At 38.3% G+C, this 27384-nt stretch overlaps 1 protein-coding gene across 27 annotated transcripts in view; it reads right to left on the reverse strand.

The window, feature by feature from the left end:
- LOC141930165 (RNA binding protein fox-1 homolog 1) overlaps window positions 1-27384 on the reverse strand; it is a 920114-nt gene that overhangs the window by 146379 nt on the left and 746351 nt on the right. The window lies entirely within an intron of this gene.

Raw genomic sequence — 27384 nt, forward strand, 5'->3', positions numbered from 1 at the left:
GTTAACATAAAAGAAAAATTCTGTTATAGGCTGTCAAAAAAAATAGATTTTAGAACTTTAAAGGCTTTACATTTGAAGACAATAGTATTTCATTTCCGTATTACAATAAGCCTATACAATTAAAAACAAATGCCCTCATCTCTTTATAGCTAGATCCAACTTTATAATTGCTATAATAAAGGATAGTCAAGCATGTTAATTTATCAGTTAGAGACTTCTGACTAAATGCTCTGCTCATACCAAATAGTAATAATTCTAGGGGGGGAAACGTACAGAACCATCTTTCAGAACCTATATAAAAGATGTCCAAACCATGATGGTGCTGATGACACAGCATCAGAAGCCATTAATACAGTGACTATCCCAAACTCAGATGAGCTGATTTACGAGGTAAAATTATCCTTCTAAGTATCAAGTAATGTAAAAATGAATATTTCCGTAAAACTTTAATTAGTTTTTAAAATACTCTGTCATTCTCCCACCAAAGCATGTACAGGTACCTGCACAGGACTGTTGTAGGGATTTTGCTTATTTGTACTCATCAGTCCTTGATTTCCTCATTTCCAAATAGGCTGGATGAATAAAAGCACTTCGTACTTCAGGACATTTCCAGCCAATTTCAACTAATTCAGAGTTGAAAGTTCTCTGACCTGAAGTGGTCCTAAACTCAGATGTTTTTAAGAACTTGCAAAATCACAGCACAGGAATAAGCGCTGGTACATGGCAGGCTTAGAAGGGAAAATTAAATTTTCCTTTGTAAAAGGCATTCAGTGTGTCCTAAAAAATTAAAACTTTATATCAGCAAGCGAAGCCTCCTTAATTTTAATCCCATCTTTGCTACTACTTTAGTGTATGGCCTTGAGCAAGTAAGTTTATGTTGCTTCATTTAGCCATTTTTAAAATGAAAACAGTGACATTTACCTACTTCACAGGGTTAGGTCAGTAAGTTTCATTTGCATATATCTACAGTCACTCCAAGGTTAATGCTGCACTGAAACTTGCACTGTTTAAATTTCAGTGGAGGTTAAAAACTCTTGTAAATGTATATTTGTATACTCACATTAAAATGGCAAGGTCCCTTTCTTATTTCTTTCACCTAATATTTTCATTATTAAAAAAAAGAGTCCAGATGAAGTAAAAACCAGCAATGACTGGATTATACCAGAGACATTTATTAAGTGTTAAAGAAGTATTTTTAAAACTTGTGGGGGATGCAGGTGACCTTAAATTTTTTAATCAACTGTTTCAGGAAGGACTTCAGCAAGTGGTAAGAATGAACAACAGCAAATCGAACTTCTGCCTGTATAAGCATTTTCACTGGGCCGGCTTTGAAACACAGTAGCTGGTTACTGCTGCTCCTTAAACTATTCCTTGATGTCAGATGCTAAACATGGCATTAGAGTCAGCAGCTGTTAAAAAAGAACAGTAATGGCAACAAAGGGACCAAGGGCTAATGTCCAGGTGCATTTGATCTAAAGGTTTTTATACTACCTCAGGTCCTAAACCAGATGTTGCTGAGACCCCCACTGCTTCTCATTAACATTGACAGCAGTTCCATGAGACCCTAATTAATATTCAAAGCATTCACACTTAGTGCTAACTACAGCTAATATTTAATTAAGAGGGTTGAACTTTTATATTATTTTTACCAGCAACTCCAAATGATTCACTTTTTAGATTTATCATAAAATGGCAAACTGCACTGGCAATTCCAGCACCTTCACGTTGCTGAGACTCTTCTACCTCTTTCACTAGACTTGTTAAGCAGAGGTCTGGACCACTTCTTTATAACTGAGACCCCATTAATAAGTAAACAATGAAGGGTCAGGGGCTTGTTTGTTCGTCCTTTTTTCTTTTTTTTTTTAATGTAACTTCTACATATTCAGGGGTTTACAGCCTTGCCGTTAAACAAACAAACAAACAAAACCCCACCATGCTTAGTATAGAAAACTGGCGTGCAAGATTATCAGTCCAGGCATTACGTTTTCATTAAATTGGGGGGGGGGGGGGAACAACATTAAGAAATTATACTTGCACACTCCACTGTAGGCCATAAATTTAAAAGGATAGCGACAATAAATCTGAGCTGTTCATCTCTTAAAATCATTGTCTGGTGTAGCCTTTTCTAGCCTTTAAAATTAGTGTGAATTTGTGATTCACAATTAGTTCAATAGACACAGTATTACAATGTAGTATAAAAACAGGTATGTATGAATATGTTCTTTACTACTTACGTGGGTATCAGGCCAATAGCTTATTGTTTAGAATATGAATTTACATCAAGAACGATGTAGTGTCAACTAACACACATTTGTATAAACGTGGTTGATGGAAACCCCAGACTACACAACAGTCAGATACATTTGAATAGATTTTAAAGAACCAAAAATTATTTAAACACCTAAAATATCCCTTTATTGTGCTCTTTAAAATACAGTGAACTAAAATGAATAAAGGAAATAATAGATGTAATGCATTAAATTGAAAATATGAAATGGAAATATTGATCCTAAATTAGCCTATGAACTCAGGTATTAGAGTAATCTCAAAACTGTGGATGACAGTACACAGACATCGCTTAATACAATCTAGGCATGAGAAGCTAAACAGAAGTTGCCCCTTCAGACTCAGTTCCAAGTATCTTTAAGATTAAATGACCCCTTAATGCTCACGTTGTGCATGGTTTTTAATAAAGTGGTTGTTGGCAACAGAAAGAAGAACAAAGGATGGCAGACAGTCAGGCTCTGCTAAATGTTCTGGCCTGAGTTTTAATGAAAACCACATTTCAACTGAAAAATATGCTTTACGTGGCAGTGTATAAAATCAAATTTATTGCTTTCTGGTTAACTGTTGAACTCTAAAGAACAAAAAAAGAAAGCATTCTGATGATGTAGGTAAGAGAAGTTGCTCCTATTCCATATATATTACTCCATTTGAAGAAAAGCTTAGAATTTAAAATGCTCCTAGGATCTCAGATCTCAACATGCCTTTTCAGCATCTTCTGCTCTGAAAGGATTCATTATTAAGAAATGCATGAAAAGTGTCAAAACATAATAAAGCAACCTTGTTATGTTTGTACACAAAAGACAGAGCACAGAAAACATTGCTTATGCACTGTTCCTTTTTAAAAACACATTTGCAGCGTAAAAATGCATTCAGTGAAAACCTTTCTGCTTGCCTGCATTTTAAAGTCTAGGAGTTTATTGTTTCTTTCACTCTATTTTCTGTTTGGTGCATTTTGTTTCTTTGGTGAGAGATATTTCACATTTAGAGAAAGCCTCTCATACTGTAGTTAAATGAGCCAAACTGCATCATATCCTTAGGGCACAGAAACAAAGAAGAAAAACCCAACATTACTCTGTAAACCTGCTGTTTGTAAGAACGGCTCAGTTAGATATATCAAGCACAGCAGAGATACATAATCACTGCCATAGTTTGCCCTCCTTCAGACTTAAGCGACAAAACATGTACTAGAAGTCTTGCATGCAGGGGTGCAGCTTGTTACAAGAAATGCCCTGGCTTGACTAAAATCAAGAGTTTCAAGTGAAAATAAAAGTGAAAATACCTGCTGTACCATCCTGCTCCCTTTATCCTCCATAAATTTAGCAGCTGCTCTAGTCCCAGGCCATACAGCATCTGCCCAAAGCAAGCATCAATTATGGACGAGGGCGTGTGAGCAATGTAATGTGTGCATGAGTGTGGATGATAGGGGTGTTGAAGGAGGGGGAGCTAATGCAAGGCTGACCTCCCTCTCAACATCTGACTGCTCCCAAAACCTAATCCAGATGGGACGCTTTCAGTTTGCTGGGCCTCGCCCCATCAATCACAGCAGGCCACTCCTCTGTCTCCTGCTACTAGTCATAGAGTGCACCACTGAGCAGATGATTACACACAGAAGAAGAAAAAACACAGCTTGACTGCATTAATAGCTGTTTAAAAAACATTAGAAATGCTACTATGTAAGTTGCTAGAAGATGAACATTTTTGTTTTAAAATTAAAAAGGCTGTCTTCAAAGTTACGAACCCCTCTAAACTTCCAGTGCTTTGGCTTTTTGATAGCTATGAAATACAGTAATGTGTGCATTTCTATGTGATTAATTTGTCCTACATGTGGTAGAGTTAATACCAATAAGATTTCTATTTTAAAATTGCTGAACTCCGCAAGTAAACCATCAATACTGAAGTAGCCTGTTTTAGATTAAATGTACTTTATCCTTCCATACAAATGAAATATTGTTTCCTTTTTTGTTTCATTTCATGACATCCCTCTTGCTTAGCAGAGGAAATATTTCAGAAATGCTTCCAAGGTTTAGTTCTGTGAGGCACTTTAAGCAACTTCACCATTAAAGGAACTTTCCCAGATGCTCTGGAGGTAGTCTTACAATGATTAAACTTGTAATTAAATGACATAATAAAGAAAAAAAAAAACATGACAAGATATAGACAGTCCCCAAAAATACAGGGGTATTGCCACTCTGTTGTGGACTGCCTACAGACGCAAGAATTCAGAAACAGGGCAGACATATAACATGGGAATTTTTCTTACAAATGTTCAGATTCTAAGGGGTGGGCAGAACAGCAGATCAACAGCTATTCATTCATCATTAAACTTATATTCCAACTTAAATATATTGGATTTCTTTAAAGTGGCAGTGTAATTCTTCTTGATTTGTTGCTGGCACTCCCCAATTAATGATAATAAGAGTATCCACTTCCAAGTTTTTGAGAAGGAATCAGACATCCAACCACACTGGACTGATAATCACAACTGACTGACTCTGCAAGCTTTCTCTGTTGTAGCTTAATTATCTGACCAGGCCACTGGACTCAGATCATTTGCTTCTGCAATCATACAAAATGAAATCTCCAGCCACCTCTCTTTTTTGGAGGTTCAGTACAGAGTCAAATTCAGATTTCATTTAAAAAAAAAACTCGTTCCAAAAGAAGGGTATCCTCAAAAGTAAGAAAGATAATGTAAAATAATTTTTTTTCAGAGAGCACGGGGAAAAGAGAATACTAAGTAAGCAAAAGAGAATTCCTTTACTACCTTAGCAAGAAAGTACCATCTCTTTACTCCCATTACAGAGAGACATTTACCTTTGGTCCTCTTCACGTATTCCAGTAAAAGCCTGTGTTCTTGCTACTGCTACACACACATTTGAAAATGACATGTTCATTTTGTGTCAGTGCCTGAAGTACGAAACAGACTAACGAAACATCATAACACCCTGCAAAGTAGGAAGGTTATATACATTTACTTACATTTAACAGAAGGCTGCAAACAACCTACCAAAAGCTAAGTCCTAGTCTGAATTCCTGCCTGCATTCAAGGCCACAAAGCATTACGGATGTATAGGTCATAGAATCATGGAATCCCAGGCTGGAAGGGACCTCAAGGATCATCTGGCCCAACACTTCTTGGTGAAAGCACAGTCTAGACAAGATGGCCCAGCACCCTGTCCAGCCGAATCTTAAAAGTGTCCAATGTTGGGGAATCCACCACTTCCTTGGGGAGATCATTCCATTGGCTGATTGTTCTCATTGTGAAAAATTTTCCTCTTCGGTCCAATCAGAATCTCCCCAGGAGTCACCTGTACCCATTACCTTTCGTCTTTTCCATGTGACTCCTTATAAAAAGGGAGTCGTCGTCTTCTTTGTAGCCACCCTTTCAATACTGGAACATGGTGATGAGGTCTCCCCTAAGCCTCCTCTTCTCAAGGCTGAACAGACCCAGTTCTCTCAGCCTTTCCTCACACGGCTTCCCAGTCCCCTGGTCATCTTTGTGGCCCTCCTCTGGACCCTCTCCAGCCTGGCCACAGCTTTTTTGTACAGCGGGAACCAAAACTGAACACAGTGTTCCAGGTGTGGCCTGACAACTGCAGAGTCAAGTGGGATAATGACTTCTTTATCTCTTCTGGCGATGCCCTTGTTGATGCAACCCAGCATCCCGTTGGCTTTCTTTGCCGCTGCAGCACCCTGTTCACTCATGTTGAGCCTGTTGTCCACCGGGACACCCAGGTCCCTTTCCACAGAGCTGCTCCCCAGCCAGGTAGATCCCAGCCTGTGCTGCACTCCTGGATGATGTTTTCCCAGGTGCAAGACCTTACACTTGCCCTTGTTGGAACTTCATAAGGTTCTTGTCAGCCCACTCTTCCAGCCTATGCAGGTCTTCCTGCAGGGTGGCTCTTCCTTTGGAGGTGTCCGCTTCCCCACCCAGTTTGGTATTGTCAGCAAACTTCATCAGGGTACACTTGATCCCATCACCCAGATCACTTATGAAGATATTGAACAGCACTGGGCCCAATATCAATCCCTGGGGGACCCCACTTGTGACAGGTTGCCAGTTTGAAAAGAAGCTACATCCCACCACCCTCTGGTTGCAGCCTGGCAGACAGTTCCTCACCCACCGCACAGACCATTTGTCTAGACAGTAATGCACCAGTTTGATACATACAAAGAAGGCATTCCCTTTGACACCTTCATTCTTTCCAACTGTCACTGCTGAAACTTTCTACTACGTTTATGATGGTGTGATTTATTACACTACACAACAATTCTTTCTCCTGCTATTTCCAATCACCCAAACGGACATGACTCTGTCACACTGACTTGTTTTGCTTCAACATTACCAAGACTTTTTCTTGAGTTTCCTGCCTGTCCCTCACTTTCTCCAACTCTGACTCTTAGATATTTTACACAAGTCTTTTCAAATGCAGCTCAACCTTCTATTCCATCAACCAACACTTTCTTTTTTTAAATACATGGAAAGATTTTTAAATCACATTTTGAAAACACAAGTAGCCAAAATTGCCTGAAGATACATATAGCAAGAGAATCCGGAGCGTTCAGAAGGTGTATCTACAATTCATTTTCACAATGAGAATTGATTCTTAAAACATTTCAAAAGAAAGGTATAAAATGAGCTTGTCCTTTCCCATGAGGCAGTATAGGAAAGTACACCTAATCCTATTTTACACCTTAACTGGAGCATACTGAAGAAGATGATGCAGCATCCTTACACTCAAATAGAAGAATAAAAAAAAAAAAAAAGAGAAAAAAGGATTGGATTGTCAATATACAAGGCACATAAAAAGCTTCCTGGAGTGCTGGCCTTTAAAGAGAGTAGCAGTCAACATTTAGAAATCTGTCAGTCAGCTATGAGTTCCATCAAGAACCAGGTCCAAAACTGTTGAACATCTTCATAAAAGACTTCTATGAAGTGTCAAAGTGCAAGCTCACACATGACGGCATAGAGGGAGCAGTTTTAGGGGTTTTGATAAGCTAGAGGAATGGGCTGATAAGAACCTGATAAGAGTCCGGCTTCCAGGACAGAATCACCCCATGTACCCCATGGTACAGGCTGTGGACTGACTGGCAAGGGAGCAGCTCTGTCCTGTTGAACAGTAAGTTAGGTACGAATCAGCAGTCTGCCTTTGAGGCAGTAAAGGCTGGAGCACATGACACATTGAGGAAAAGCTGAGGGAGCTGGTTTAGCATAGCCTGCAGAAGAGAGGACTAACAGACAATTTAACTGCATCTTCTCCAACTTAATGGATGATTACAGAGACAGAACCAGACCTTTCTCAGAGTAGAGTGAAAGAACAAGATGCAACAGTCAAATGTTGCAGAAAGCTAAATTCCAACTGGCTATTTAGAATAAAATAATGAATATGAGGGAAGTTAAGCACAGGAACACGCTGCTCAGAGAGGTTGTGGCATCTTGGAGACTTTCAAAACTCAACTGGACAAGCCACTGAGCAACCTGATCTGTGTAGCTACCCCTGATTTAAAAAGGATGTTGGGATTAGATGGCCTCTGAAGTTCCCTTCCAATCTAAATTATTCTATGATTCCATGGGCTTTCCACAGTAGAAGAACAGCTTCAAGATGGATTTTATACTTTTAGCCTATTTGATGACTTTCCTCATACAGGATTTACTGACAAGGAAGAAACTAGCTGCAACTTCTAGTCTGATTTCTCTCCTCAAGAAACGATATCTCAATTCTTTGAGATGGATTTGGAATGCTTTCTTAGAAAAATATATTTGCTTTTGTTTAATCAACATCCATGAAAGGGGCAATCGCTATAGTGTATACAAGACAAGAATAGTTTCACAAGCAATGCAAATTAATGTTGTGAAATACGACATGTCTTAATTTTCTGCCAAATATCACCATTTTCATCATATGGAGAGGAACATTCCCTTGACAACTATATCTCCATAGAATATTTTTCTCTGCCTTCTGCATCACCTCTAAAACAATAACTACTACAGGCATGTAAGCTTTCTAATTTTATCTGAAATTTTTCTATAGAAATGAAATTTTATTCTATTTCATATATTAATGGATTGAAAATCACTGCCACCTCCTAAAGCTGAATTGCAGTAAAGCTAACACGTCCATTTTTTGATTTTGCAGTATCTAAGAAAGGGGTTGAAAAAGTCAGTTTTCTTTTTTTCTTTTTTACTGCAATACTGATTGAAGATATGGGATTTTTAAAGCTGGATCAGTTCCCAAATCAGTTCACAAGCAATTGCGACAAGAGGAGTGAGAGGTTAATGCACTGAAGAAACAGTCACTGAGAGCTGGAGAAAGAGGACAAAGCAGCAGGCATATATTATGCTATACTGACATAAAAGATTTTGCCCTGAGAAACCGTTTCTTAATAATCTTAAATCTTCAATTTGCAAGAATAAAGGCAACATGGAGCAAGTGGTAAATTATAGGCCTTTACAGGAAATAGTAAAAACATCAATCTGTTCTTATAATCTAGCTAACACAGATCTCAGAGCTACCACAGCTGATGGGCATGAGAGGAAAGAAACATGCGCTGCAACCATGTAGCCTGTATGTCTGCATAGCAAGAACTGTTGGGCCTTCTTTCATAGCTACAGGCAAGATTATTATTCATAGCTCAAGCAGTGGAAGCAGCAGAGATTTGTTGGCAACACTATTTTACTAGGATGTATTAACACTTCTGAGAAGCCAGAGATACTAGCTCAGGTGACAAACCATGCTTATGTAGCAAGACTATGTCTGGTCTCGACACAACCCTGCATCGTACTTTGTAAGCCTTTCTTCTAGACTCCACTGAGACTACTCCTATCTCGTAACTTACACACAAACGTAAGTACTTCCAGAATTTGAGTCAAAAAGCTTCTCTAAATGCCACCTTATTGGTCAAGGATTGAACATCGCAAAAGATTATAGAGTCTACAGAGGGGAAGTGAACAGCAGTCAAATCCAGTTGCAGGTGTACAGTTTTTGACAGATAATTTCTAGAAATCTGAGAAATTCTTGTAACACAGCTAAAATACTTAAATTAAGATCTGTTGTGAGTAGAATTCAACATCTCAATTGCAATTTACTCCAAAAAAACTAACTGGATTTCTCAGGAGATTGGGATTAGAACAGTTGTGTTTTTTGAAAGTGCCTAAATCGGGCAATTTAATCTATCTGGGTTTAGCAATTACACAAAGTTATTGCTGATTTACAGATACTGCCTCATCCGGAGTACATTAAAGGAACTGCTTTTTCAGTTGGTTTCCTAATGGACATACCACAAAATATAGCAATGTATTTACCAGCTTTGTTAGCCATAGAAACCTACAGTCACATGCAGAGACAAGATGTTTGAAGGCCATTTCTTCTGAAGAAACCATATCACAGTTTCATGTGTACCGAATTGGTTATTTTTCACGTACAAGCAAATGATTTTATATTTAAAAAAAAAAACTAGGCAGAATGAGTGATGTGTGTCACAAGTATTACCCACAGAGAACCAAGAAAACAGAGCTGTAAGCAGCCACAGTGTTTTCACTGTTCAGCCTAGCAGACTATTGTCGGCTTCACAAAAGCACCACCGAAGTTACTGCATCAAAATGCAGCTTGTGCTAGGTATTCAGATTTGTAGTAAAACAAGGCTACAGGGACAGAGCAAACAATGTTACACAAGAAGACTGAAGGGGAGCAGCAGTTATTTGAGTACAAACTAGCATGCCACCTCCTTGAACAGAACACTTTGAATGACTTCTTTTAACCAGGGACACAATCTTTCACTGATAAGCTGTGACTTAGCCTCAGAAAAGAAAAGGGATATTCCTCTTCATAATCCCTCATGCTGAATCATTTTCTAAAGCAATACCACAAAAACCACAGTTCATCCATCGTATGTGAAACAGGTCCAAGTTTCAATATCACAAATTGGAGGATCATTATTGGACTCTAATAAATGAAATAAAAACAAGGAACATAGTCAGCTAGTAAGCGAAATGAGAACGTAATGCCGTAAATCATCTTAAGCAGAAAAGCTGACTGAAGATCATACCTCCTTAGCTATTTGCAAACATCAAAGTATACAGGGCTGCTTTATAAGCCAGTTCACTTGAACTAGCCAGATTAAGCAATAATGATTACTTTAAAACTGTCCAAAATGAACTAATGGGAGTTGGTTTGTTTTACTTTGTTTAAACTAGGTGAATTTAAGAGTTTCATTTATGCGGTAAACTCCACATTGACAACGACATGATTGAGTTTGGTAATTTGGAGGAAGACCAGGAAGATAAGCAGCAGAGTTAGAAAACTGGGCATCGGGAAAAGAGACTTCAGTTTATCCAGGGAATTGTTAGGAATCCCTGAGGTTCACCCATTAGATGAAACTGTCCAAGGTAGCTGCCTGATTGATTGAGCCATGGATTAAAGAGAACTTCAGCATGTAGGAACAAACCATCCATAAAGAAGGAAGATATTTAGCAGAAGGCCCACATGGCTAAGCAGAAAGTTTCTCAGCAAAGACGGACACAAAAAGGGAGCATAAAAGCAATGGAATCAAGGCTTGGCAACAAAAGAGAAGCATAGAAGTATTGCTCAGGTACCTGAGGACAAAACCTGGAAGGTTTTTTTGTCCAGCCTAGCTGGAACTAAGACTAGTGAAGACATTAGGGCTAACAGGAAAGGATTCCACATACCAGGTGTGCTTGTTGCAAAAGGAAGTTCAAGGAAAATGTTGATGCAGGGAGGAGACAGCCTTGTGATGAAAAAGCCATCATTATATAATGGAGTACTTCGTGTCTTTTTTGTTTCAGGTACACTCTGACCCTAAATCACTGCATCCAAAACATGGACAGCATGAGTAGCAAAGAAGAGGGACAATGAACAATGGAGATGTAACAGGTTAGTGAAGCTGGATGGATTTACGTATTTGAAGCCTTAAGGCATTCAACAGAAGGTGCAGAAAGAGTAAATCGCTGTGATCATGGGCCAATACCTATTAAACTATGAAAAAATCATACTGATAGGGGAAGTCTCAGACAACTCAAAAAGTTAACATTACTCCCATCGTTTAAAAAGGCAAGGAGGACAATTCAAGCAACTACTGCCCACTCAGCCTAATATCTGGCCCTGGAAAGAACATGGAATGCATCCTTTTGGAATCCACTTCCAAGCACACGAAGGAGACTTACGTAATTTGAAATGGTCAAGATGGATTTTTTCAGGGGAAAATAGTGCTTGATCAACCTCGTTGCTTTCAAAAAACAAACCACCTGGCTACATGGACAAAGTTAAAGCACCAGATACAATCTACCTTGACCTCAATAAAGTTTTTAATGCTGTCTCTCATAGCATTCCCATTGAGAGCTGAGGAAGGAAGGGGTGGACTGTCAGATGGGTTGAAAACTGGCTGGACTGTCAGGCTCTGAGATCAACAGCTTAATGTCTGGCTCATGACCAGTACTAAGTTGAATACCTTAAGGTCAATACTGGGTCTCTCATTGTTCAACAACTTGGAGAATGACAGAGTACATCCTCAGCGAACTTGCAGATAACACAACACTACAGAGACTCAATCCAGGGACACCTTGATAAACCTGAAGACTGGGGAATCAGAACCCTTAAGTAGTTCAATATGGAAAAGTGCAAAGTTCTGCACCATGGACATCATGGAATAACAGCCTGAGGGAATGAAGTTCATTGCACATTCACCAAACTTCTTTCAGTTTTAGTCTGTATATAATAAGGGTATTAAAACACAGAAATGTAACCTATATTAAATAGCAAGTGCCTTGTTATTTGCCCTTAGAAGCAGATTGTTCATAGACTATAAATCTCTTAAATTGCAGATGACATTGTATTATTTCTTTTTTTTTCCCCATATGAAAAAACCCCCAACTCATCTATGTATTGTTCATGGAGAGCCCATGCAATAACATCCAAATGTATGTGGGAATTGCATATATTCTGCATTTTACCTCCAACTTTTCAACTGGCAGAATTTTTGGTTTTAAATGTCCAACCTCAGTATTTTGAACAAATCTGGCAGAACATTTACGAATTCAGTACATCCACAAATCAGTTCCAAGAGACAAGAATTGTGATCTTCACGCCCATAAGCTTTTGATTAAAATGAAGTTACTTCAACAGAGCTGAATATAGTTTTATAGATAAGACATTCACATTTCAGCTGTTTTCTTCAAATTTTCAGAAAAAATAAAGTATCTAGAAACTAACTATTTTACCATTGCTTTCAGACAATGCCGATTTCTCCCATCTCTGCTTAATTTTAAAATTTCCATCGTTTTGTTATTTATGATGGACCATAGATCACCTGAGCTGCAATGACCAACTAACAGAGCAATGACATCTTGTTTAGTACCGGTTAAAGCAGCGTTCGTTTTCTGGCACTGAAATGAAATGATGGAACGTGATCTTTGATGTTATTTACTTCTAAAATTAAAATGACTATCAAAATATCATTGGGCACAAGGAACAGACAGATTGGCTTCCTGCCTCAGCTACACTTTGCTATGCTGGTTTATCACAGAGATCATTTGTGTACTTCAGTTAATGTTTATGTTAAGATGCTGTTAAAGCATTAACAAGTATCTGTTTACACCAACGGTTGTCATTAGCAAACTAAGATATAATACTGAAAAAAGGTAAAGCTCTTCTCATTGATGAGATAAAAATGGAGGTAAGATTTGCCTATGAAATAATGCAAAATGTATTTCTAAACGCTGCTGAATGTCACAACTGGCTGAAAATAAACAAAAATCTATTAATAGAGTACTACAATGAATCTGCAGTTATGAAGAAAATTAACAAAATCCTTTAATTATTCCTATAGCATTGGAAAGACTTTCACTGACTATACTGATTGGTAAGTTCTACTTTGTTAAATCTTTAAAAAAGCTTCTGTTACTATGGAAGGAATGGCCCATTTGTCTTTGTATTTTAATTTCTCCATCTGTAGGATAGGGACTAAAACTGTTCTCAGATCTGCAGAACTATATTGCTTCTCCCTACGCATCTTCTTTGAAGATTTTTTTTTTTTTTACTAGCCCCTTCTTTAAAGACTGAAGATATACACATGGGTAGTAAATCTTGCTATAAAGCTGGCTCTGCCATATGCCATAGGTGCTTAGCCCCGGCAAGCTTAAAAAACACTGCTTTGAACAATACATTATTTTAAAATAATATAGATTGTGAGACTGGGTACAAATGATCCTTCTCAGTTTACAGTTTTAGTTTGTGCCTCTGTGTGTAAGGAAGGGAGGGCTGGTGGAAGAAAAAGTATTTCCAAAACTGAAACAGCATTGAGAAAAACTTTGATATATTTACCAGAAGCATATGACTAATTTACATCCAACAGCATTTGTGTTCATACAGTGCAGCAGCATGTATAACAGCCACAGCATCCAAACTCTAGAATTAGTGAAAATAAGCATCTACACAGACTATTTTGGGAGACAAGAGTTATAGCCTGAAAACGGCTTTTAATGCGTGTGAACTAAACTGGCTGTCTTTTATACTGTAACACTAGATTAAACAAGATAGTGAGAAATATTGAAACAGTTCAGTATTTGCTGAGTGTGCACCTAGAGAGATGAAGAATACAGCAAATGTGTTAGCATTCCAGCTGCAAAAGAAATTCAGATTAGATATTGCTACACAGAAATTGATAGCTAGTAGGTATTCAATCAGAAAAGTGGTTTTTCTTTTAAATATTACCATCACATGGTATAGTACATCACTTGTGTCAAGTCAAATTTAATCATATCAGCATACTTAAAGGAAAAAACCTGAATACCTACTCATATACCCATGCCAAGAGGGATTATATGAGACTTTATGAAGACTTTTATTTAATATTCTGATATCTGTATAGAACAATTTTGATATGTATTATACCCTCAAACTAATCTATTCCATTGTCTTTTTAATACACACCCAGTATGTCCAAACTCATAGTTACAGTATAATGTGTACTGTCAATTACTTATGTTCTTCTGAAGTCTGCCTATGTAAAAGGAAAGACGTTTTCCTTGAAGCAGCAATAGGTATGAGTGTTGCTAATTTTCCTGAGAGTAAAGCAACATCATCTGCTTTCTACTAGTTAAGAGCACATTTAAAAAGGAACAATAACTTATGAGCTCACTAATGCCTACTGATTTTTGTCAGACTCAGTACAATCAGGTATGTGACGGACTGTGCTTCAGAAAAGCTGTTTAAGCAATGCAACACAGAAACTTGATAGGCTTTTACTGAAATGTGCTTTTTCTACATATGCTTAACGGTTTATCTGAACAATGACGAAAAATGATCACTATATAATCCATCAGAAATAAACTTGTTTTCAGCTGCCAGAGACTAAATACAACAACAAAAATGTAGAAACATGAATTTTATTCTGGGAAAGTAACCGAAACTGTTAAGTAGCACGTGTCTAGCATGCACTTTGGCAGATTCAATCCACCTCAGAAGACATGAAGACTGTATGAATAGAATTTAGGCTCCAAAACAGGGACCTAAAAGGCAGAAGTCTACCTCTACAAATGTGTGGAGTTTATTTTGCCAAGCCTTTTAGTGAATTATTCTCTCTTTTCGTTCAGATCCTAATTTAATTTTCCCTGTCTTTTAAATCTCCTTCTGCCTCCCTCAGTCTTCTTCATATCCTCCTTCTTTATTACTTCCTCTGCATTCTCTTTCTACACCCACCTGCAAAAATCTGATTCTCCCATTTAATATTTATTGCAACAATTGAGAGTAGACTAGATGCAAAATGCTATGTGATTGACATGGTAACACAGTAACTATCCGTAAGTACGAACATGAAAAGCAATGGATGACCTTCATATATACACCTTAACTTTCATGCAAAATACCTTATGTAATTGTTAACTATTCTGAGCAGAAATCTGAGGCTACGGGACTAGTACAATACAGAGAATTTTGTTACCTGCTTTCATTTATTCTAGATAACATTGCAGCCAACTGATCCAGGATTTGGAGGATGAAAAGATATTTTGGAACTGGACACAACTATGGCACTTCCCATTTGTTGGTCTTGATGAAGTAGCAAGTATATTAACCACCTCGTATAAATAACCACAAAGGGTTCACTGCTTGTCAATTGGCTTCACGTAGTAACAAAAATATTCAATGTTTAAAATGGATTCTTAAATTATACAACTATTCATATTTCTACTGCCTATAGATCCAAATAATAGTAGGGAAAAAAAACCCCACAACCAAAAAACAACATAGCAGTGAGTTGATTTAAATTAAGAAAAGGTGAAAAAATAGATTCAAATCCTCCAATAAAGAGGTCTGCAGTGACTAGTAGCATCAATTAAGAAAGGCAATGCCCACCAAATTCAATTTTAGTGTCTCATACACACACACACACACGTGTGTGTGTGCATGGTATCAAGCCAAATTCAATGGGGAGTTATGAAGCATAGTAAATTGATCTGAAAATGTTTGCTAATAAGGATTATAAAATAATTTTTTCGAAGTGTTATTTTAACTTAATTTTAGTAACACAGATTGAACACCAGTTAAATAACCTGAACTCAAGACCTCTCATGCACTTCAGAAGCAAACAAATTATGATATAAAATATTTCCAATTAAACTGAGCACATGACATTAATTCAAACAATATAAGCAGTACACATTGTAAGAGTCTCTGCGGCTCTACGCAGAACAGTGAAAGTGAGGTGGAAGATACCTTGAACTTAAATCCTGATTTCTGTATGTCTTGGGCTTTAACAATTTAATACATTTTGCTTCCATTTCTTACAGACATAAACCAGAAATTTAAAAGCAAAGTTTGCTACTAGAATTTGTTGGCTAGCATCTTACATTCTGTGAATATGAAAGAGAAACATCATTGCACCATTTCGCTTAAAATAATAATTCAAAATAAATATATTAGCAAGCTACTACAAACCCTGCACTGACCCACGTAGCCCAGCTAAATGGTGGTTCCCATTGCCTTAGGTGAAAAGAGGTTCTTTCAATAGAATTACACAAAGCAAAAAGGCAAATAGTTTAAAAACAGAGCATCTGACAGTCTGTGCAGAATCTCAGTGAAAGTAAGCTTTCCCTTAAGCAATGCAGCTTTCTGATGCAAACAACTCCACATTAATACCGTAACTTGCAGGTCCTCAGATTCTCTCATTTGTCTGCAAGGTTTTAAAATAATTCTGTCCTTTTTTTTCAGAGAATAATCTCAGTCAAGTTTTATTTAGAAATCACCTGTCGTTCATCCGCAAATAACACTGAGTTTTGAAATACAAATTACTTGAGAATTAGAAAAGAATCATTAATACAGCCCTAACAAAAACATTTACAACGGCATTTGCCAGGTATGTACCGTTAAATAGTCAGCTGCATGTTAACTGCAATCTAGAAAAAAACCCCACAGAGTTCAGATGAAAACTAGCTTTTACGTATGCTTTCAGGAGCACAAAAAATTATCTGCCGTTAATATAAAATATTAAATATAAAAATAATCAGAACTGGGTGAAGATATTGATAAGTTACTTTATACTTCCAGTCTACTCAATCCAGTTAACACAGTTAACTGTCATCAAAATACATTTATGAAAACCAGTAGTAGAAGAGATACCAATATTCATAAATAATTATCTTGAACTAATCTCTTTTTTTTAATGTATGAAACTCCTACTTCCCAGGAAACTTTACTGTCCAGGACCATCTCTGACAAACAGAAGTGCCTCTCTACAGAAATTGCAATGTCTTCTCAGTGATCGTGGAAGCAAAAGAGGAATTTTAGATGTTTTCAAGAAATTAACTAGATGAATACAGACACCCAGAGCTTGGTCTCCAACAAGGACGTCCTTTCCCCTGAACAACCTTTTTATATTCAAATACAACCCAAACTTTTTGCACGTTGCTGTAAATGACAAAGCAGTGGAAGTATTTGGAAGTAATAGCGCAATTTGCACAGACTCTTTGCGCAAGGCTGCATTTCATTTTTAAGAGATAAATATGTTCCATGAAGATACTCTGCTGAACTTATCTTTTTGTTTCACATATCAGTGCTTTTGCTTTGCAGACTTTGTTACAGATTTTTAACTCTAAGCTACTGAATTGAACAAGAACAGTAAAGTAGAAGCGTAGTTACAGTGCAGTAAATCTGACCTAGTTCCTGAAATACTATCTTAGATTAAATTTTGGGATGTGTACTGTTTTTGTACAAAGTGTACTGCACTTTGCAGTCAGATGATCAGCAAGGAAATAACAGTGCCCAACATGTCACCATCTGCAAGCTCAGAATAAATTTGGGAGCTCCTTACGTGCATCTGCACTATCAGCTGGTTTGGCTTTTTGCACCCCAAAAGGTTCGGTATGTGCAACCCAGTTCTCCACTGAACTGGACAAAGCCTGGGCACGCAATATGTTTTTGCTGTCTCAACTGGAGGACTGTGAGGCTGCAGCTAAAGAGCTTCCTAAAGCACCCCAGTGATTTCTGCAATGATCTCTCTGGGTACTCCTTCCATTTAACAGCAGGCTTCTGGAAAAAGAAGCAAGGTAAGGTACAACGATTCAAGACTATCCCTTCACCAGTAGTCAGGAAAATATGCAATAACTATTCTTTTTGTAAGAACCATTCATTTTGCAAATTTCTTTTCAAATGTGAGCTGAGACAACTAGATTTGGAAAAAGTCTACACTTGTGAACTCAGGAAAAACACATATTCACTAACATGAGGAGAAAGACTGTGAAAAAATAAATATTTGACCTGAGTGATTAGTGGTGATTGAAAAATGGAAATCTGCCTAAAATCTCAACAGAAGGGATGGAAACCCTTTAGGTTATACAAGTGCACACATAAGATTGTTATTTTACATAGATTTAAAATGTTTCTCCCCTTCTGTTTAGGCTCAGTAATACTTTGATCGAAAACCAAAAAGGCTATCAGAGCACTCTGTGCACTAAAGAGACAGGAGAGAAATGTTAAGTAGAAAGTGGCAGCTAGACTAATTCTATCCCTGATGTGACAGAGAGGCAATAGGTTGGACAGCCTAGAGGCTACAGACATTTTAAAGATTTACACATCTGCACCACACTGGATTATCCAGTTTAAATGGTAAGAAATCAGTTTTAAATTGTGATTTAGACAACATGTATCAGCTATGAAAAATAAACAAGTACCTGGCTACGGAAGTTAAAGAGTATTTAACGACACTCTTCATGCTGTGGCCTCTAGCCCGACCTCCTGCTCAAAGCTGGGTTAGTTATGTGATCAGACCTAGGGGCTCAGGGCTGGATCCAGATATTTTTTTGAAAACTGCCTGGAGACCGTGCAAATTCTCCAGGCAACATGTTCCAATGCTAAACTGTCCTCATGGGGAAAGTTTTTCCTCACATCTAGTTGGAAGCTCTTGTTCCAATTTGTGTTTGTTGCCTCTTATTCTCCCGCCATGCACCTCTGAAAAGACTAGCTCCATCTTCTTGATAACCTCCTTGCAGGCACTGAAAGGCTGATATCAGGTCATGCTAGAGCCTTCTCTTCTCCAGGCTGAACAAGTACAGTTCCATCACCCTCTTACCACACGGTATGTGCTCCAGCACATGAACATCTTGGGGGTCCTCTGCTGAACCTACTTCATTTGATCAGCATCGTGCTTGTATTGGAGGGCCCCAAGCTGGGCCAAGTATCTTAGATATGATTTAACGAGTACCAGGTAAAGGGAGATAATCACTTCCCTCACCTTACTGACTATGTTCCTGCTTACACAGCCCAGGGTATTGTTGGCTTCCTCCATTGCCAGAGCAAATATACTATACTAAATCAGTAGAAATTCACTTCTGGAAACGCTTATATTACACACTGACATGGAGATCTATTCAGATGTGAGCAGGTCAGAACTGCTTACAGGAAAGAGAATTTTGAGGGGCAAAGCGGTGATAACTCCATCGCCTTCTGTGCAAGCAGACTGACAGCATGAGAAACTTGGATAGTCCCACTACAAACCTCTTGGTCCACACAAGAAACAGCTCTGCTGTTACAGAAGTTTCAAGCTGGAGTTAGAATTTCAGTAATAAAGAAAGCCTCTTATTTTAAGAAAGTCCTGACCGATTTATTTTGCTGCTAAGAATCAAAGAAAGCTCTATAGTCTTTCCTCATGGCAGCCACTACCGGGCATGACCATTTTAATGTAGTAACTGAAATGAAATAAAAGAGGGAAAGGGTAGGGCAGACAGTGGGTGGGGGAATGCATATTTTCAAGGGACAAGTAGATAAAGATATAAGCCCTAGTATTTACATGGGGAGTCACATCACCCACCATAACCTAGTTATTTAATAGGTTGCTTAAGAGGCAAGAGAGCTCTTCACCCTACCTCTACCCCATTTAACACATGAGCTTGTACTAATGGTGAGCTCTCATCCAGAAATACATAGCAACTCTGCCTGTGAGTATTACCACATGATGCAAATGAAGTTGTAAAGAGAAATCAACTCATCAATCACAATCACAAGGGGACACTGAGCAATGCAAAAGGATTAGCATTTCAGCCCTGCTCAGGTCTTTCTATCACCACTCTACTTTAATTAAATACCACCTCAAGTGCTTTATTACCATTAGAAATCTCAGTGTTGAAGGCTAGCATTCTGCAACCTAAGTACTGAAGCTAATTAGAAATGAGAAAAAGAAAAATGTTCATTAAAAATTGCGGGATTCCCCTAACAGAAATGATCTACACCTTGGAATAAAGATTTGCCTTTCTGTGGATTTGGAATAACATGTTAAATAGCTTTCTAAGATGAGACCTTTTACTTTGAACCACATGTCTGCCATTGTCTTTTGTAAGCAAAGCTCGATTTAGCTGTAGCTACCAAACCATTGTTAGAATTTAAAAGATTCTTGGCTTATAGTTAGCTGATAAGAGCCTTAACTCCTCTTCTTCTAACATTTGATACACTAATTTAAATTTTTTCAGACTTGGCACACTCAAGGGCTTTTTGCCTTACTACCCTGGATATACATAAGCTAGTCATTACTATTTATGAAGGCAATGAAAGAAAACATTAAACAGTCAAAGAAATATAAATCTTAGATTCTAACACAGAGAGTGCAACAAGCAGGATTAAAAACAAAACAAAACGAAAAAAACCTGAAGCAAATACAAAGACATTTGCAATTTAAAGCAATACAATATAGCTGAAAAGCAGTTTTCTCTTCCACTTGACTGCCAAGTGACCTGACTCAGGATTTTATGGCTTTCCCAAGAACAAGCTGATGATATCAGTAACATCCAAAACTTAGCAGTGAAATTGCACTGTCATGAGCAAAAGTGAGAAGCAGACAGAACTTCTGATTCAAGTGATAAAGTAAATGTTTTCCTAATTTTTAGCTATGTTAAAATGTAAATATAAATTTGTTTCCCAGTCAGCACATATGTTAGATAAATTTACCTTTATACAGAAGGCCCAAATAAGGCCTATACGTTTCTGAGATCCCACTCAGCTAATTAGGGTGAGGCTTTCTTGTTCAGTTTTGTGTATCAGACTTATTTTTAATGTCTGAGGTGATTTCCCAATGCAAATAATACCCCAGAATCACAGAATTGTCTAGGTTGGAAAAGACCTTGAAGATCACCTAGTCCAACCATCAACCCAACATTAACAGTTCCCAACTACACCATATCCCTAAGCGCTAAGTCAACCCGACTCTTCAACACCTCCAGGGATGGGGACTCCACGACGTCCTTGGGCAGCCCATTCCAATGCCTAACAACCTGTTCTGTAAAGAAATACTTCCTAATATGTAGTCTAAACCTCCCCTGGCACAACTTGAGGCCATTACCTCTTGTCTTATCACTTATTACTTGGTTAAAGAAGCTCATCCCCAGCTCTCTGCAACCTTTCAGGTAGCTGTAGAGAGCGATGAGGTCTCCCCTCAGCCTCCTCTTCTCCAGACTAAACAACGCCAGTTCCCTCAGCCGCTCCTCGTACGACATGTGCTCCAGACCCTTCACCAGCTTCGTTGCCCTTCTTTGGACACGCTCAAGTCATTCAATGTCCTTTTTGTAGTGAGGGGCCCAAAACTGAACACAGTAATCGAGGTGCAGCCTCACCAGTGCCGAGTACAGGGGTAAGATCCCTTCCCTGTCCCTGCTGACCACACTATTTCTGATACAAGCCAGGATGCCATTGGCCTTCTTGGCCACCTGGGCACACTGCTGGCTCATGTTCAGCCGGCTGTCAGTCAGCAACCCCTGGTCCCTCTCTGACTGGCAGCTCTCCAGCCACTCCTCCCCAAGCCTGTAGCGCTGCTGGGGGTTGTTGTGGCCCAAGGGCAGCACCCGGCATTTGGCCTTATTGAAGCTCCTGCAGTTGGCCTCAGCCCACCGCTCCAGCCTGTCCAGGTCTCTCTGCAGAGCCTCCCTACCCTCGAGCCGATCAACACTCCCACCCAGCTTGGTGTCATCTGCAAACTTACTGAGGGTGCACTCGACCCCCTCGTCTAGATCATCAATAAAGATGTTAAACAGGAGTGGCCCCAAAACCGAGCCCTGGGGGACACCACTCGTGACCGGCCGCCAATCGGATTTAACTCCATTCGCGACAACTCTTTGGGCCCGGCCATCCAACCAGTTTTTTACCCAGCAAAGCGTGTGCCCATCCAAGTCATGAGCAGCCAGTTTTGCCAGGAGAATGCTGTGGGAAACAGTGTCAAGGGCCTTACTGAAGTCAAGGTAGACAACATCCACAGCCTTTCCCTCATCCAATAAGCGGGTCGCCCTCTTGTAGAAGATCAGGTTCGTCAAGCAGGACCTGCCTTTCATAAACACCTGCTGACTGGGCCTGATCATCTGGTTGTCCTGCATGTGTTGTGTGATGGTACTCAGGATGAGCTGCTCCACCAGCTTGCCGGGCACCGAAGTCAAGCTGACAGGCCTGTAATTTCCCAGATCATCCTTCTGACTCTTCTTATATATGGGCGTCACATTGGCCAATTTCCAATCTGTCGGGACCTCCCCGGTCAGCCAGGACTGCTGGTAAATGATGGCAAGAGGCTTGGTGAGCACCCCAGCCAGCTCCTTCAGCACCCTCGGGTGTATCCCATCCGGTCCCACAGACTTCAAATATTAACCATTAAAAAGACCTATAATTTTTTAAATTTAACATATGTTGTTATTTAAATAATGTCCAAAAATATCAGCCTAAAAAAAATAATTTTAGGCTAAATTTAAGTATCAGTTAAATGCTTAACACTAATGAAAATACTGTAACTTTTAATTCCACAGTAAACAGCTTTAAATGGTTACGTCTTTCACCATATGGAAAACAATCACTGAACTACGAAGAATCCAACAGCAAACTCTCAGTCATTTTTAATTCATTTTGACTAATAAGAACAAAATATAAGAAGAATACAACACGATAATAAAAGAATCCAGCTTCTAATATGACTGCTTTAGTTTAAATTGTAATGGAACATGAAAGGTTATAAAAATATTTGTTTCAGCTACCAGATTAGAATTTGTTCATAGCACTGATTTAATATTTGGTTTTTAAATGTACCATATTTACAGAAAATAATAATTGGTGATGCGCGTACATTTTTACATTCATCTACCACCTTAAACCCCTAAACACTATCAATTCCCCTGTAAACAATTCTCTTGTCATGAACATACACACAGGAGCTCCTGGAGCTTCCTCTGAAATAAAGCTGTTCTTGAAAAAGGACACAAAAAGCATTCACAAACGGATCATCTGACAAAAGTTTTTGTCAGAAGACAGCAAAGGAATACCCTGGGCAGGTTGCAATGAAGGTGTGAAAGAGCTACACTGGTCATTTCTGGGATTGGCCAACATAGCCAAGCTCGCTTTTCTAATCTGGCAAAACAGATGCAAACTGTATTAAACTACAAATTAAAGAACAGTCAACACACCAGTTTTACTACCACTGTGAAAAGCATCATCTCCAACAACATACTGTAGCTGATGCTTTGAAAAAGTATTAAGAGCAAATGATTTTTACTCTGGTTTTATCATTGTAGTCTTCTTCAGTCAAGGATGTAGAGGTTTGCTAGCTAAGTCTGTGTCAGTTTATTATTGACTTAAATATAAGCAGCAGCTTAAATTAATTAAACTAGTTTATTTTCTACCTCAAGCAGCTTGCAACTTCCTAAAGCTGCAGCAAAAGTTTGCCATTTTTACTTCATTTCTTCCTATAAGCTTATATAACAATATACTTTAAAGGTGCCCCTGCATTATCCTCAGCTGGTGGGCAGAATTGTACTTTCTTTAGAATATTTTTTTTGACTCCATTTGTTAAAAGGAAAAACGGCTGCTTAGGCGTTTCATGATTTCTGTGCAGAACATTCACTATGTGGGAGTGCCTCATTTGCATAGTGGCATGTGGGTAGGATTTGGACAAGCACACTGAAGGATATGACAATCAAAAACAGATATGTGGGAAATCTCTTTTAAATGTAAAAAGACCTCACCCAGGTTTCACTAACTTAGGTAAACATTATTTTTAAGGGAGAAATGAATGCGTAAACTACTCATGAGGTAAAAATTGGCTTCAAGCACTGCAATTCGTTGCATACCAAACTGCGCCCAAGAATAATTTCTTATTCTGTCCTAGGTTTAGCACAGCAAAAATCAATGAGAAATGGAATTTTGATCAATGTTAAAAATTTGCATGTGATTTCTCCAGCTAATGACATGCAGAACAAGTTATAGCTGATTTCTACCGCTGACATTCTGTCAATTTAATAATAGATCCCTCTTTTGATGTAACTTGACTGCCATTAGCATTCCAAATATAGTGAACTGTTTTGTTAATATCTCTACAGAAGAGAAAACTGAAGTAAAAATGTAAAACAGAAGGCAACCTGGACCGGTTTCTTGTGCACAGCACTTGCCTTTCATCCATTGCTCACTGGAAATGTGTAAATCCAGTTCCTTATCAGATTGGGAGAGTAAATTCCTGTTTTGAACCAATTTGAGATTACTAGCCTGCAAAAAATTACTCTGCAGAAGCCAACATAAAAGCTTGATTTTTCAGGCAACAGACATTTTGAAGCAGTCCATGAAACTGCCCTCTTCCTTCAAAACTGAGCTGACGGAAGTGACTCATGCACTTGGCTAGAAAATTCGACATTGTTACCAGTTTTGGAAAAAATGGTCAAGGACGCACCGAGGCCTACCTTTGCATGATGTAATCATCCACCAACTACACTGATTCTAGGAAGACACTTCCAGATTTCATAAACTCACAATCTGGTCCAACCTACTTTTATGTATTTTATGAGAAACTGCTGGATAGCAACACTAAGTGCAGGACTCTCAAATTATGTCTTTCAAGAGCTAATTTGTTGAGCAATTTCTGCTGCACCTGTGAGTACAATGGTATCCAGCAAAGCAGTGACAGCTCTTATCTGGTCGCTTTTGCTCCACATTATCTATATATTCTATCAGATATTAGTACAGTGTGCACAAACAACTTGGGCTTAGGTTTCTCTAGTAAGCAAACACTGAAGGTTCCCCGATCAGTATCCTTGGGTCTATCTATCCTAAATTTAGCAAACCATACCACACAATCTAAAAAAGCTACTACCATTTACTTCCTGTCAATTTTTTTAATTAATAGGGGTTGCTGTATTTCTTGTATTTCCTCTGTGTTAGCCTAACTCGGACAAGGAGACTATGAATAAAGGGATTTATTTCTCTCTCTTTTCTTTTACACATGAAACAGATAAATGGATTTCCCCTGGAAAAGGATTAATTCTACTTGTACAACTAATGTGTAGACCACTCCTGGAAGACAGTTCGGACTCAGACAATGACCCTTCAAGAATCCCAGCTTATGGCTGTTTAAAAGAACCATTGTATTAGTATAATGAAAAGAATCTCACCTTGTATATAAAGAGATCCTTCACAGTAAGGATACCTTCTGCGGGAAGGAGCACATACTAAGCAATCCCCCTCACCCAACCTGCTCTTACTTTGGAGGAAGCACTGACCATATAAGCTCAGACGGTATAATTAAATCAATTCACTTAAATCAATATAATGTTAAAATAACTTGTGAAGTTCCTTTCCTGTGAACATGAACCCCAGCTTCCAAATAAACCCAACACAATATTTACTGTAAATTTTTTATAAAGTTTGTATTTCAAACACAGGTGCAAATCCTACACCATCCTAAAATATAAATGTTTCCTTCTCCTAATTATTATAGACCAAAGTAACATTTACAGGTAACTGCATTCACAAACAATGGCAATAAAGTAAACCATAACCTAAACCTGTGTGTTCTGGTTAGTAACCAGTTCCTTCTAATCTGTTAGTTTTCATATGTATTTGGTATGTCATGATCACATAAAAGATGCACCACTCTGGTTTAATTTTAAATAAATGGACGTCAACTGACTGTTATTTAAAGTTACCACGTTCTAAAAATAACACATAATGGAAAAAAATGGAATTAAATATGCCAGATCTTACAAATTCCTGTGATAAACAAATGGTCTTCTCAATTTTATGTGTGTTGTAGTTCAGTCATGCTGCATCCTGCAATAATGTTGGGAAGATCAGTGTTGAAAGTGGAGAAAAAAAATCTCCAAGTGTTTGAAGGAGTGACCAACCTATTCTATTTCTTACTATTACTACCTCACAAAAAATTTCCAGCCAGGCTAAAAAAACCAAACAAACAACAAAACCCAAAAAACCAACAACCACCACAAAAACTTCAAAAACCAAAGCCACCTTCCTACTAGGAAAAAAACCCTGGAAGGTGTGGTCAGATGTAATTTTCCAGATTAACCTGAAGGTGCTGAAGACCTTTTAGGCCTTTTTGCTCTCTGCTGTGCAATGCTAACATCAGTGCAAGACTAGTATAACCATGCGATCCTTGAAGTGCCAGAACACTCCCTCATAAAATTCTGTGAAAAAGAATTCAAGATTCCTTCAAACTTCTTTATCAGCAACTTAAACTAAGACTTTGCCTTGATGCAGATGAACACTCACACCCTTCCTTCTGCCAGCTCTACTGTAAATATAGACCACTGCACTTCAGCCAATCTAGACATTTACAGAGCGAACTTGAGCTGCCAGTCCTGATCATTTCATTTTATTTCATTCCGTGGTCATTAACCTCCAGGTTCAGCAGAGAAGCCAATTAATTGTTCAGTCAAATAGTGGATTTTAATTTGTCATTAAGTCAGTGGCATTAAGAAACACTACTGTCTAGTCCATACAACAGAAAATTAAAAATAAAAAGATGCTCACTTCATAAATGTAAGAGATGTATAAATGCAGCATCAAATGACTCATCTGAAAAATCATCAATGGCACACAAAAGACACGTAAAAACAAAAGCAAAAGGTACCTCTATGGCTTTTATTTCTAAAATAGGGTTGGGTAAAATAAAACATGAGTCTGTAAGAGGCACTACATTTATCTGATACAATTGCTCTAAAAGGCAGATGTCTGAATTTTGTAACAGATTTAACATGACTGCAGTGTATCGTTAAAAATCAAACCTACCTGACTTTTTATGCAAATGCAACATTAAAGGCTCCTTCCTCAGAGATACTCCCTACACATTAATATACCCTGTATCTGGTGCTCCAGCTAGACTGTAAAACTTCCTTCACGTAATACAGCAGGAAAGAATGTGGTCATGAAAGAGATAATTGTACTAGATCTAAGATAAAAGTTTAACCTATTTGCTTATTATAAATCCTGAAGTGGGAATTTGGCCTCTTTTTATTCAGAGACTTGAAGTTTTGCCTTTAAAATATCTGCTGTAAGAGCATCCACCATGATGATGACTCAGTTGGCATTTCTTATAGATGTCCTCACATGACCCAGACATACCTTGCAAGAAACACGGTAATGATGTAGTCCTGTTGTTCCTAGCTTAATTACTATTGGGCCTATTGGTAATTTTTGGCACAGGTACATTATACAATAGAGAAAGTAACAGTGAGTTTTCCTCAGAGAGAAAATAAGGAGTTAATTAATGCCGCAAACTAATCTGCAGCTAAATGCAAATTAACTGAAGATAAAGAACATTACAAATGATATTCAGGAAGACACAGATGAT

This window comes from Strix aluco, chromosome 15 (assembly GCF_031877795.1).
Source record: "Strix aluco isolate bStrAlu1 chromosome 15, bStrAlu1.hap1, whole genome shotgun sequence".
In the NCBI taxonomy this organism is placed as follows: domain Eukaryota; kingdom Metazoa; phylum Chordata; class Aves; order Strigiformes; family Strigidae; genus Strix; species Strix aluco.